The following is a 14,324-nucleotide window of genomic DNA, read 5'->3' as shown; positions in this document are numbered from 1 at the left end:
ATGGATGATATCAGCTTGTGGTAACAAGTTCACACAAAACATGATAAAATGATAAAATTCTAGAGTTCGAAGAGAAAAAAAGAAAGGTGTTTTTGAGGCATACTTAGTTTGAAAGGTTCTTGGTTTTTTCTTTAGCAGTCCTTTGATTGTATATGTTAAGGTAAGTTTTTTTTAATGATAGTTGTTGATTTCCTGCCTCTCCTCCAGGCTCTGGCAAAATTGGCAACTTTATATGTGTGACTATTATTACTTTATTAATACGGTCCTTCTCATGAGTTGAGGTTCCTCTGGGTTGAACTGAATTATTTTAGTTACTTCATTTTATATGTAGGCCACTTTTCTGGACAGAGTCTTCTTCTGGGAGTTGCTTACCTGCAGCCGAAAGCAGCAGCCCTGTATCTTCTCCTTTCTTTCCTTGCCTTGTGTAGGAAAAAGCACAGCACAGGCTGTGACCATGATGAGGTTGCGCTCCAATTTTCTCTGCTCCACTTCTTTGCAGCAGTCTGTAGTTTGTCCAGTGTCTGCAGCAGAATGAAAAGGTAGAACGGATTTGTATCACTCGAGAAATCAGATTTTTAAATGTTTTCCTCTGTAAATAAACAAAACTCACTGCAAGCAGAAAACCAGCACAACAGGCTAGAAGTTTTCTCCCCGATGTATTAGTTTTTCTGCTGCAAGGAAATGTGTATGTATGTATTTGGCATTCTAAAATGTCACCTTCCGGCCACTGTACAGTCTCATTTTTGTCCACTCTTAGACTGGGCATCCTATCTTAGGCCAATACAGATATTTTGTGAGCATGGTCTAAAATGGTTAAAGGGGAGGGAGCAAGGGATTGAAGTTGTTATCCATAAATTGATTCAGAACAGGCTTTCTGTTGTTAAAATTTCACTTTGAAATTTGGTCTACTACCTCATTCTTAAAATGGAAGCATAGCAGTTTTAGTGGCAAGCTCCTTCCTGAACTCCTGCATATATTTGTACAGTCATGCACTAAGTGACCTATTGTACCAATTTTTGGTTAGTGCTTGTTCCTCTTCCTGGTTTGATGCATCTTCAGCTCTTTTGTGTATCTGCCTTTGACTTTTATAGCATTGAGGATGGTGTTGAAAACTGGTGGGAACTCAGAGCTCCATAATTTTCATAGTTCCTTTTTTCTCTACTCTCTTTGTTTCTTCCTTTCATCCCTCTTGGCACTTAACTTCCCTTTTACTGAGCAGCCATGTTGTCTTCAGTTTCAGATTAGAGACAGGATCTCTCTCTCTCTCTCTCTCTCTGTGTGTGTGTGTGTGTGCGTGTCTGTCTGTCTCTTAGAGCCTTTACTTTGACTTCCCTGAGTAAGACAATGCTACCATGTCAAAGTTTGAGAACTAGCACTCAACTACTAAGATAAATGGTTACGTGACCGGCCTGGATTTGGTGCTTTGCTGGGCCAGAGGTTGTTTATGTTACTTTGGGGCAACACACAGAAAAGGAGAGACAGACTGAGAGAACATACACATTTTATTTTACTCTATTTATGAAAATTATAATAGCACTTAGTATTCTTGCACTATCCCTGCAGAACACATATACTAAAGGCTGAGAAATAGGCTATGGGAGAGACAGCTGGCACAGGAAGAATGGCAGATGAGAGAGTTAATTGGCTACAATGAGATTTAAGCTGCATTGACTGTTAGCGTTCTAGCCATTCATAAGAACATAGCAAGAGCCCTGGTGCCTCAGGCTTCCTCCAGCATCCCTTTCTCACAATGTCCAACCAGATGACTATAGGAAGTCCCCAAGCAGAATCTGAGCTCAACAGGGCTCTTCCAGCTTGTGATTCCCAGTAGCTGGCATTTAGAGGCATATTACCTCTGGCAGTGGATGCAGAACATAGTCATCCTGCCTAGTAGTCACTGATAGCCTTATCTTACATTCTGCACACTGGGGCAGCTAGCCTGGGTTTGTAACCACGTGTTTGCTTGACAGGGAGCTACAGCCTAGTCTTGGCTGCCTGAGCAGTAGCGTTGTGGCAAATGTAGAAGTGCAGGGCCCCTCATGATAGTCACACCACGCCCCCTCACACCCCTCAGAGCCATGTCCGCTTCTAACATTATTTTATTTAATGAATTTATATCCTGCCCTTCCTCCCCAAGGAGCCCAGGGTAGCAATGCAATACAGTTTTATTTTATGCAATAGAAATAAGCTTTCAGCCTCTGAGATTGATAAGAGAATTGTTTGGACACCTGGAGTCTTTGGGGACCTAAAGAGCTGCTGTTTCCCCCTCCCCTGCACTTAGCTAGTGGCTTCTGTCTCCTTGTAATCTTCATTTAAGATCAGGTACTCCTTATAAGTTATCTTCTGCAGATTCTACTACTCAGAAAGTGTGGGTGGATGTTACAAAATCCCATGGTATACATATCTACTTGGAGAAGCAAGCCTCTTTGTGTCTAATGGGACTTGCTCCCAGGCAAGTGGGTACAGGATTATAGTTTAGGATTTCTTGTGAGGAAGGGGCAGAGGAGGGTTCATGGTGAGAGGGCTCCTTATACACACCAATCTGGGAATAAGCACATTTGAATACAGTTGGGACTTAGGCATGCATCTGAACGTACAATAATCATGCCAGATTGGTTGAAGTGTGGAGGGGAGGGGAGAAAAACAGAATTGTTATAAATCTTAAATCACTTTCAATCCCCTCCATCTGAAATATGCCTGTGATCGTGCACTGAATGTAGCATTATCAGCCTAAGATCAGCAGGTGAAAGACTTACAGTAACATAACTCCACCCCCTCAGCAGAAACATCCAGACTCACCCCCAGCTATATGCAGAGCTTGGAAGATTACTTTTAAAAAGGAATAAATCACTGTTACATGGCTCCAAAAAGGAATAAATTACCATTACAGTTACAATTGTTCTGAAAGGAATTGATTACTTTACCGTTACCCAAAAGTAATCATTACAATTACACTTGTTACTTTAAAAAAACCTGGCTGCTGCACACCTAAGTCGCCTAAAACCACATTAAAAATAAACACAGAGAGAGAGAGAGAGAGAGAGAGAGAGAGGTAGTAGAAAAAAATCAGTCACATGGGATTTTATTTGCATTGTCAGAGTTTTCTGATGATCTTCCTACAGTTGTTGAGATACACACTTACCTGGTGGAAAACTCCACTGGACGCAGTGGGACTTGTTTCTGAATAAGGATGCATAGGAATGGGTTGTAAGGCTGCAATCCAAGGCACATTTACTAAGGAGTAAGTCCCCATTGAACAAAGTGCTCTCTCTCTCTCTCTCTCTCTCTCTCTCTCTCTCTCTCTCTCTCTCTCTCTCTCTCACACACACACACACACACACACACACACACACACACACACAAACACACACTCACACTCACACTCACATGCACCTTGAATAACCTCCCCCCTCAGAAAACTCCTCCCTGGGGCAGGGCCGGATTAAGCTGAGGAGGGCCCCTAGGCTGATTGGTGTTTGGGCCCCCCTATCCCCACACTTCACCTACCTTTCCGTTGTTTTTTGCAGCGTGCGCAGGTTTGCTATCAGCCAAGATGGCGGCAGAGGCTTCAGCCCCTTAAGGAAACCTCGGCCACCATCTTTACTGATGGCAAATCTGCGCGCCGCAAAAAACAATGGAAAGGTAGGTAAAGCGGGGGGATGGTGGTCTGCGGATGCTTCCGCGGATCGCGGAAGGAGAGCGGAGGGCCTCCTGTAGCTCCAGGGGCCCTTGGGCCAGTGCCCCACGGGCCTCCAAGAGCTCTGGGCTCCTACTAAGCCTAATGGATAATCCGGCCCTGCCCTGGGGAAAGGAAACACTTGCTGGCAGACAACAGCATCTTTGGCGTGCAGTGACATCCACTGCTCCTCACTTCTTTTCACAACTTTTTTCAAAAGAAAGCCACAGTCACTTCTCCAAAGCTTGCTGCTGGTTGGCAGCCTGAGCTTGCAGTGATCAGTCTTTTCTAGCCTTGCTCCTGATCTACTGCAGCAGCGTCACTAGGGGGGTGCGGACCGCACCAGGTGACACCATCAGAGGGGGGTGACACCCAGAGCTGCCCCTAGGCACCTATCTCTGTCTTCAGCCCTGCAGCGGCCATCTCGCCAGCCACTTCCCGTTTGGGGAATCTCCCGCTCTTCAGCTGCAGAGCAGTTTTTTCCCCCGTCCTGTCTGGCCTGCCTGCTCATCAGCTGTTAATTTTAGGTGGGAGGTTTGAATCCCCTGCCTGCTCTTGGGCTGCGTGCCTGAGTGGCTTCCCAGGCAGGATGAGGGGGAAACCGCTCTGCAGCCAAAGAGCGGGAGATTCAAACCTCCAGCCCAGGCAAGCGTTGCCTCTGTAAACCCGCTGCATGCTTCAGTGGTGTACCAAGGAGGGGTCGGGGTGCAGTCAATCAGGGGGTGCAAAGATGGAGTAGGGTTACCAGGTGTCTGATTTTCAGCTGGAGTTTCCGGTTTTGGGGGGTCCCCTCCGGGTCTCCAGCTAACTTACCTTAATCTCCGGACTCTCAGCTTCAATTAAAAACAACAACTAAGTTTCTAGGTCGTCTGGTTCCCGAGATATGCACCAAAATGTCAGCCCCCCCGCAACTGTTTAATCTTTTTTAACCAATCTGTATAGCAGCTTTTAGCCAGAGCTTGGAAAAGTTACTTTTTTAAACTACAGCTCCCATCAGCCCCAGCCAGCATGGCCACTGGATTGGGCTGATGGGAGTTATAGTTCCAAAAAATAACTTTTCCAATCTCTGGCCTCTAATCCTGCCCTTTCAGGATTGTAGCCAATAAGGGGAGCCAGGCTTGTGATTTGTTGATCCAGGCAGTGCTTAGGCTTCATTACAACGTCAAAATGGTGGTTTTGAGGTCTTCAGTTTGAGTAAGTAAGAATATGGGTTAAAGTTTTTTTTTCTGTTGTGTGTAGCATTCAGACCCTGGGCTGTTGGAGAGGGCAGTGCTTTGAAAACCTTTCCAATATGAAGCTTTAATCCAATACTTGCTTTTCTGGGAGTAAAGGAATGGTGATCCCATGTACCTGGAGTAAACCCCATTGAATTCATTAGAACTTACTTTTAAGTAGACACGGTTAGGATTGTGCTGTAAATTAATGGGACTTCTGAGTAAACATAACAAAGAATTATATTGTTTTCTTACTGAATTTTCACTTTAACCACATGAAACTATGTAAATGTAAATACATTTAGGCTGTGCGTATGATATTGTAATTTAAAGGTGTAATTTTAATTTTGCTAGTTGTTTATGTCACTGCTATTGCCATTACATTCAGTGACATACGGGAATTATGATTTACGAGTAACATTAGTACAAAAAACATTACTAAGGATTCTGTATGGTCTGGTATGGGAGGAGGTCCATGGGGGTGAAACCATGAGTTACCGCACTGGGTGACACCAACCCTAGTGACGCCACTGATCTACTGTAATGACAAATGCCAGAGGCTGAACTTGGGACTTTTTATTCATGAAAATGACTACATGGCCCATTACTATGTGCAGAACTGAGCAAGGAGGATGGGCTTGAGAATCTTGAGAAACAGATTTTAAGTAGCTCTCTTAAGAAGCTCCCTCTTGTGTTTTCACAATAAAAACTGAACCTGAACAGACATGTTAAACCTCATACTAATAACAGGGAGATTCATGCTGGTGTTATGGATTGTTCATGTAATGAGGTTATCTCTGGCATCTGGCTGGCTTTTGAGGGAAGACTAAATGCTGAGATACAGATGATCATGGATGTGATCTGGCATGGCTTTTCTTGCGTTCTGAATAACTTGGCTTCATGACTTAAGCACTGTACAATAACCCTACCACTATAAAGTTCTGTAATTTGGAGCTGCCTACAAAATGTAACTGGGCTCCATGGGATACCACTGTAAACTGCCTTGGCGCTTTCATAGTCCTTCTGCATCCAGATACAGCTGCAGGTACTTATTTTGCATGAGATGTGTCAAGATGTAGTTTAAGGTTTGTAATCCATTACTTTTCCCTGGGAGGCAAAGCAAGATAAAGAAGTGCTCTGGAAGCTTTTTATTAATATTATTGTTAAGTGGGACCTTCAAGGGGCAAGCATTTCCACCTGCCTTGCTCCCCACCCTTGCTCTTAGTGACATTTGTTTGGGGACTGTCCTTTACCAGGAAGATGAATGTTTTTGGTTTGCTGTTCCTGTTTTTTTAGCTTTTCCGTTATTGTTAGTTTTTATTGTTAGTCTCTTAATGTTTTGATGTTTGCATGTTCTATTTTGTACGTCGCTTAGAGTGGCTGACAATTCAGCCAGATAAGCGACTAATAAGTCGAATAAATAAATAAATAAATAAAGTGTAAGCTATTATGCAAATTGTACTTTGAGACAAGATATTGACCATCTGAAAAGTACTCCCTTTCTGCCATGTGAAATTAGAACTTGTATGGTTCATGCCCAGATTCTTACTCTGGTTACAACCATTTCATCGTCATCATCATCATGTTGTTGTTGCTGCTGCTGTTGTTTTGGTAAAAAAGATTAGGTGCTGGTACTCATAATTTGATTAAAAGTGCTATGGGTGCTCCCACAAAATAGTTGCCATGTGCAGCAAAGAAACAGGTACTGCTACTCTACTGGTGAGTGCTGTCACAAAAAAAGCACTGAATTATTTTTATCTCGACATCATGAAAGATACATCAAAAACATCATAAACAAAATATATTATAGTAAATGGTTGTCTGTTTTCTTGAACCATGTTGCTCCAATAAATGACAAACGTATTCCTTTTCTCTATAAACAAATTATTCTGTCTCCTACCCTCTCTAACCCTTAAAATATTAATTAATTTAACCATATATACAATTCTTCTATGGTTGGAGTACTTGCTTCCAGTTTGTCAAAATCAGCATCTGGGGAGCTGTTCAAAGATGTATTACCATTTCTCTATCCAGAGGCAGCACTGATTCTTACCATTCTTAACCAACAGTATAAATCATAATGAAACCATTAAGATGCATATAGTTAAAACTATAAGAGAAAAGCTAAAAGAGAGTCAGTGTGGTGTAGCGGTTAGAGTGTCAAACTAGGACCCAGGAGCCAAGGACTCAAATCCTCATTTGCCCATGAAGCTAACTGGGTGATCTTGGGCCAGTCATGGTCTCTCAGACTAATCTACCTTACAGGGTTGTTATGAAGTTAAAATGGGGAGGGGGAGAATTATGTACATCTCCTTTAGTTCCTTAGAGGAAAGGTGGGATATTTGTGTAATGATAAATAAAATAAAAATAGCATATAGGTTGAGGCTGTATTTTTCAGGTTTTTAAAAACTGTTACCCTGCTTCAGAGATTGCTTTTTTTTTACCCACCCCATCCCATATCCTGTCAGTTCAATTTCTTCCTATATCCAGCATCGTCTCAGGTTTTCTGTTCTGCCTTTTATGTTGCCACTCTGTCAGCCTGCAAAGGAGCTGCAACATCCACCAAATTGGTTGACATTCCCAATACATCCCTGCTTCTTCTTAGCAGGTAATATTGCACAGTCCCTGTCGTTTCCATACCAACAAAGGGGGAAAAAAGAGGCAGGAAGTCATTGCTGTTTACGTGGAAAATGTGTAAACCTAAACTTACGTGACTAAACAATCCTGTAAAGGATGGTGAGCCACTGTAATCCTCTTCACATGAATTACTTTTGCAAAGGGGGAAAGTGAGTAGAGCAAAGGGTTGTGCTTTTGGCCCCACCTCACAAAACTGTGCCACGTTCCACGTGTTCGCGTGGGAGATGGGAAGCCTTTCCATACTTTTCTCTTTGCATGGAGCCTTCCCCGCATTCTGGAACTCTTGGCAATCAGGGTTCCAAAATCTGGGGAAGCTTTCATGTGAAGAGGTAAATGTGTGAAGGGTTCCCTGTTTCAGATGGCTACAGTAATGTGTGGATGGCAGCAGTGGAGGCTGGTCCATTTGGGCAAATGGGGCACAGTCCTACCAATCTGTTTGCCCTTGGCCAGCCTCCACCTGCCTCTCTTCTTTCTTAAAACCAGTCCAGAGAGTGGTTCTGCCTGTCGGCTGCCTCCTCCTTAGTCTCAGTGCTGCCCTTGTGTAGTACTCAGGAGGAGGAGGAGGATGGGGACAAAACTAGAATAAATTGGCTCTGCCTGTCATTGGCTCTGGCCCACCTCCTCTTGGTCTCCCAGCCTTCTGCGCTACCAGTCCCAATGAGAACCAGCCACCACTGGATGCACCGGGGGCAGGGTTGGAGGAAGTTGCAATGCCAAGAGGGTGGGGTCACTCCTCTGTACTCAGTTTTCCTCTTTGTATGGTTAACACATGTAATGAGGAAGGCTTGTATGTGCATATATAGTAGTCTATCATGTATATGCCTAGTTATATTCTTACAACTTTTTTGCTAGGGTAAGATCAGTGCTTTCTGGAAGTTTCTGATAGTTCCATTTGAGAAATTTAGTCTCTTTCTTGGCTCAAGTCCTACATCTGCTGAGATGACATTAATGTTTCTGTGGCTCCAAATGCTTAGGAGGATAGTGCTCTAGTAATCTGTCCCCCACCTCCTCCAAAAACTGTACTAAATGTGAGTGCAATGGAACAGCAGTGTGTTTTCTTCATTATGTACTTCAAATAATAATAATAATAATAATAAAAAACTTTAATTTATAGGCCGCCTATCTGGCCAATGGCCACTCTAGGCGGCGTACAATAAACCACGATAAAATACATGGTAAAATATGATACAATAAAAACAATATAACCAGTACAGCACAATGCAAAATTACAATATTTAGTAAAGTTGTCAGTAATACAATTCTGAAGCTAGTTCACCTTAGAAGTCTCAAGTTCATAAAGGCCTGATGGAAAAGCCAAGTCTTCAGGACTCGGCGAAATATATATAAGGAAGGGGCATGTCGAAGATCTATTGGGAGGGAGTTCCAAATCGTGGGGGCCGCCACAGAGAAGGCCCTCTCCTGAGTCCTCACCAACCCAATCACTTTAGTTGATGGGACTGAGAGGAGGCCCTGAGTGGCAGATCTTGCAGGGCGGCACAATTTATGACGTTGGAGGCGCTCCATCAGGTATACTTCAAATACTCTGTTCTGTAATCTGTTTTAAATGGATAGCAATCCAGTCCTGAGCACTAGATGGCAGCATTGATACAATTATTGAAAACTACTGTATATATTTGAAGGCAAGATCCCAATTTGAGGAGGATGAGGCCTAATTAACAATTTCTTACACTTAAAGAAATGTTTTGTTTCCAAAAAGCAAATATGTAGAGGTACACTTCCGCTTTTCTAACTTGTTACTTTCCCCCACAAGCTGGTGTTTGTAATGAGGTAATGCTTTTACATTCTCTAGGAATACTTTCTCACACAATACATAATTGGATTAATAATGGATAGAATTCACTGATATGGGGACAGCCATGTGGTCAGAGGGCTTTAAAACAGGATTAGACAAACTAAAAATAATTCACTAATAGACAAAAAACCCTGCGGTTTAAGAATGTACCTATAGCCCACAGATATTTCTATCAAACTTTAAAAACCAGGGAAATTGGGCACCTATAGTGAATGCACCAGGGGAGCAGGAGACCTGACCTCCTCTCTGAGATATTGTACTGCCCTACAAATTTGTCAAAATGCAAACACAATTTGGGTTGGTCTTTCACAGTCCAATCCACTTCTTGTGTAGCTTGGAAGAATTTGGTAACATTCTTAAACCGCAAGGGGTTTTTTTGCCTATTAGTGAATTTCCCTGCTTTTTAATCCGGGAGGTAAGAAATGGGATCCTGCAAGCTTGCTGAGAATGGATTGATCATTTGCATGCTTATTGAGTTCAGTGGGATTTACTCCCCTGCAGTCATGCTTATGATAGGTGAAACTGACCACAGGGGATGGGGAGGGGAGGAGGAGGAAGAGGAGGAGGGAGGGGAGGAAAGGCAGAGGGGAGGACTGGGATGGGAGCAGGCAGGAGGGGGAGGGGAGCAGATTGGGTGGGTGGGCGGGCACTGCGCAGAGGGGAAAACCCTTTCCTTTCCAAAAGGAAAACATTGTGAACAGTATCATTGCTTTTCAGAGTTTCCCTCACCTTTTTATTCTACAGCATGCACATGTAGCCTCCCACCCGAATTTAAACCATAGCTGTCCCTGGCCACATCCACACCACGCCTTTATTTCACTTTGGAGAGTCATGGCTTCTTTCAAAGAATCCTGGGAAGTGTAGTTAGTGAAGGGTGCTGAGAGTTGCTAGGAGACACCCTGTTCCCCTTCACAAACTACACTTCCCAAGATTCTCTGAGTGAAGCCATGACTGTCTCATGTGAAATCAAAGTCTGGTGTGGGTGTGGCCCCCTGATTAACCAAGCCCAGCAGCTGTGAGGCTTTTAGAACACTGACAGTTGGTTCTTACTGAACATGCTCTGCTTTATCATAGGGTTCCAGCCAAAATTTGTTAAATTAATTAAAAATTAGCCGGGCATTTTTTTTAACTTTTAAACTGCAGAAGATGAAGGTCAGAGTATGGGGCAAGGTCAGTATTAGGATTACAGGTACTCTGTGAACATGGCTGATTTTTAATGAATTTCAGCAAATTGTGAGAACTCTCAGAGAAAAAAGTCCAAAAGGGCTTTGGGTTTTCCCCCTCTCTTTTTAGACTTTGAACTCTCTATTCTCTTTGACTGTTTTGTGTATCACCATGAAAATTGAGAGGGTTGTTAAGCAAGCATTTCTGATTTCAGGACTATAAGTTTTGTGAGGTTTTGTTTTGAAATGAGCTTATGGGAAGCATCAAAATAGCATGGGGGGTATTTTCAATTTAACATTGCAGAATGTGAAAAATCCACGCTGGCTATTATACAGCCACTCTTGTGGCTGTATAAATAGCTCTTTATCAGCTGCTGTTGGCTGCAATGGTGAAATAGAATGGTCAGTTTTGGAGACTGTAATGGGAATTTGGTTCCTATTTTATCCATTTTTTAAAAAATTAAACCCAAAGGAAATTCAAAAGCAAATGTAGTTAATTCTCCATATAGCTCACACAGCCCTGCATGCAGGCTAATTGCACTTTTAAATGTTGAACAACTAGACAACTTAGAGAGGGAAGTCCTCATTTGATGCTAACTCTCAGTCACAGGCTCAGGTTACTTAATTAGTCTCTCTCTCTCTCTCTCTCTCTCTCTCTCTCTCTCTCTCTCTCTCTCTCTCTTTCTCTCTCTCTCTCTCTCTCTCTCACACACACACACACGCACACACACGCACACACACACACACGTTTAAGTAGATACCTTACAGCCTTTTAAGTTGATACCTTACCCAGGCTGCATCTGTATTGGGCTCCCTTTTGAAGGAAGGGTGGGATATAAATTTAATAAATCGTAAATCATAATAATACCTCAGGGATACGTGGCACTATTTTGTTCCAGGGCCCTGCATGTTCCACTGAATTCCAGTTGCTGGTGGTGGGGAGCAAGGGGAAAGAAAGACAATGCTTGCTGATTTGAGACTGTTTTCACATGTGAAATTAGTGGGACAGGAACAAAGCCCACCTACCTCTCTGTGTATTTGCTTATATGTGGCTGTGTGAGTGTACATCATAGACAGATTGGCATTGGAATCCAAATACTGAGAGACTCGCAACATGGCTACTTTAACCCCTCCCACACACACACTTAATCTGACCTTTCTGTGCTCAGTGGTCTACCACGCCCTTCTCCCCCCCCCCCCCACTGGGTAGATCAGGCCTCCAAAGGGTGGACCCTGTGCCCTGTGTGAAAACCAAAAGCTTTATGCACTTTACAATGGGTAGACCAGGAATCCCCAATCTCCCCCCCCATGCATTACAACAGGTAGACCTGGCTGCCTTAGTGGTTATTACCACCTCTTGCTTTGCATTGGAAAAAAAAAGGAAATGGACTGGCTTCAAGTCGACTCTTGACTTATGGCAACCCTGTGAATAGGGTGTTCATGATAAGCGGTATTCAGAGGTGGTTTACCATTGCCTTCCTCTGAGGCTGAGAGGCAGTGACTGGCCCAAGGTCACCCAGTGAGCTTCATGGCTGTGTTGGGATTTGAACCCCGGTCTCCTAGGTTGTAGTCCAACACCTTAACCACTACACCACACTGGCTCTCTGCTTTGCATTACCCATTGTATACAACCTGGCCAGTTCACAGAGTCGCCCTGCAGAAGTGTGGAAGATAAGAAATCAAGGGGAAGGATAATATGTGGGCAAGACTCCCAGGGAGGTCCCTGGCACAGTGGACTGAGAGATGTTTTCTTTATTCTCCCCCATCCCCTACATACATGTGGTCTGAAGTTGCTTTCTACATTTTGGGAGTGGTGTGATCAAACACTTGTATGTGGCTGTCACAAAGATTGGTGCAAAAGCATCCTTGCCAATAGCAACAGGCCAGAAGGTGGACATCTGGCTAAAGGTGCATGATGAATGGAATAGGTTTGAAAAATCTGTGGAATTTGTATGCTCAACAAATAACAGACTCTTCCCAGTAGGACAGGGAAAGGCTTGTGCCTAAAACCCTGGAGAGCCACTGGCTGTCAGTGTAGACCGTACTGAGCCAGATGGACCAATTGGCTGAACCTAGTATCATGCAGTATTCTATATTCTCTTCACACACTGTAATTTTTCCATCTTCCTATCACTTAATTTTTACCCATACATAAGGAACATAAGACGTGGTCCCACAGGGCCAGAAAGTTTAGTAAAGACTGACTTTAGAGCAGCATTCAGTGATTCTACGTCCCTCAAGATGTTGTGGCTGAAGTGAGTTAGATCCCTTATTTATGTTTTTGAGCCTGTGGCTTGAAAGCAAATAGGAAACCTTTTCTTTTCTTTTTTATACTTCAAACCTTCAAGAAGTAGAAAGCAAAAGAGAGCCTGTGTCTCTCCATTGACTGACTGCGAGATGCACATGCAAAGCGAATGTATCAAGGCCAAAGTTCAGATGTAAAGTGAAAATGTCACCTTTCCATCTGGGATGGAACCTCCATCTCTGTGCATAAGAGTGCCACACAGAACCAACCTGACAACAGACCTTTGGAATGACATTAACTTTCATACCACTACAACGCGATGTGTGCATTCTCTCTCCTTTTTTGTTCCTGTGCAGTGAAATATTCCCTTGTAGCTCAAATTCAAATCTGAAAGACATCAAAGTATAATATGAAACAAAATGGATGGCACTGCAAGTGTCTGGGAGAAAACAGAGAAAGAGACATTACTTTGTAGCTTCCCCTCTCATGCCAAAATTGCAATGCCACAGAAGTCAGGAAGCCACAATGGGTGCCTTGGATCCCCTTGGTAGGTTAGATTGTTTTTGATCTGTAGTATTTCTAAAGTCTTTTTCCTGTAGTATTAAGGAATACTATTAAAAAACCAACAACATAATATAAGGACATTGTGTGTTATGAAGCATGAAGCTCTAGAAATATTATGCCAAACTACAAAAAAAGTTGACAGTTCTTATTTTCTCAGTCATATTGGGGTCATTTTGTTGTTTTTGACCACGGGGATTGAAGAGTGCACACGACTTTGTACCTTCTTTGGAATGACATTTGGATATTGGCACATCTTCTTGCTCTTTTGATGAGTTTGTAACTTGACTTCATTTCACAGATACCTTCCTCCACATTCTAAAAAGTTGTTTAAACTAAGAAATAAGATTCTACACCTTGTTGGCCACAACTTGGTGCAAGCTACTTAGCCGGGGTTTCTAAAACTTTTGAGGCTGCAAGCAATCCTGTGCAAAAAGGGAGTGAGTCCCAGTGGAAGTTGCTTCCAAATAACATTTAGTTTTGGATAGTCAGTAGAGTTTGCCTTAGGTGGTAGCACCTTGATTAGTGTAGCACTTCAGGTAATGTGGCTGTTTTTGTGCATCAGTGTAAGAGCTGCGGAAGCACTGAGCCATCTGACTTGTTTAAAGTATACACAAAACTGTGAATGTGGGGGGGGAGGGGAAGAAGACATGATGAGTTAGTGCATTGTTAGGGAAGCCCATACAGATTATGCAAATTGTCTTTTTGCTATGCTGTGTTATGTTGAACTAATATAGGTGGTCATGCTAACTTGTACAATATTAGGAGCCATTTAGCGGCATACTGGCAAATTTAGCCCCTTGGTATAGCGTCCTAGTCTTAATCGTTGTTAGCTAGTATAAGGGTTTGTTCACAACTGTTAGAGTAATTCAATAAAAAATAAGTTCTGTTTAATGTATGCTTTGCCTTGGTGAATTACAGAATATATTTGAGACAAGTGTGTGCACATTCTCACTTTTGTATACCTACACATTTTCGGTCTATAAGGTTGACTACAGTTATTCTCTGTTGGTCA

At 42.9% G+C, this 14,324-nt stretch overlaps 1 protein-coding gene across 7 annotated transcripts in view; it reads left to right on the top strand.

The window, feature by feature from the left end:
* SLC25A26 (solute carrier family 25 member 26) overlaps positions 1–14,324 on the top strand; it is a 185,534-nt gene that overhangs the window by 25,468 nt on the left and 145,742 nt on the right. The gene's annotated exons all lie outside the window — the stretch shown is intronic.

Source organism: Rhineura floridana, chromosome 3 (genome assembly GCF_030035675.1).
Source record: "Rhineura floridana isolate rRhiFlo1 chromosome 3, rRhiFlo1.hap2, whole genome shotgun sequence".
NCBI classification, from domain to species: domain Eukaryota; kingdom Metazoa; phylum Chordata; class Lepidosauria; order Squamata; family Rhineuridae; genus Rhineura; species Rhineura floridana.
The sequence above is the reverse complement of the archived record's forward strand: the minus strand, read 5'-3'. Positions and strand labels throughout refer to the sequence as shown.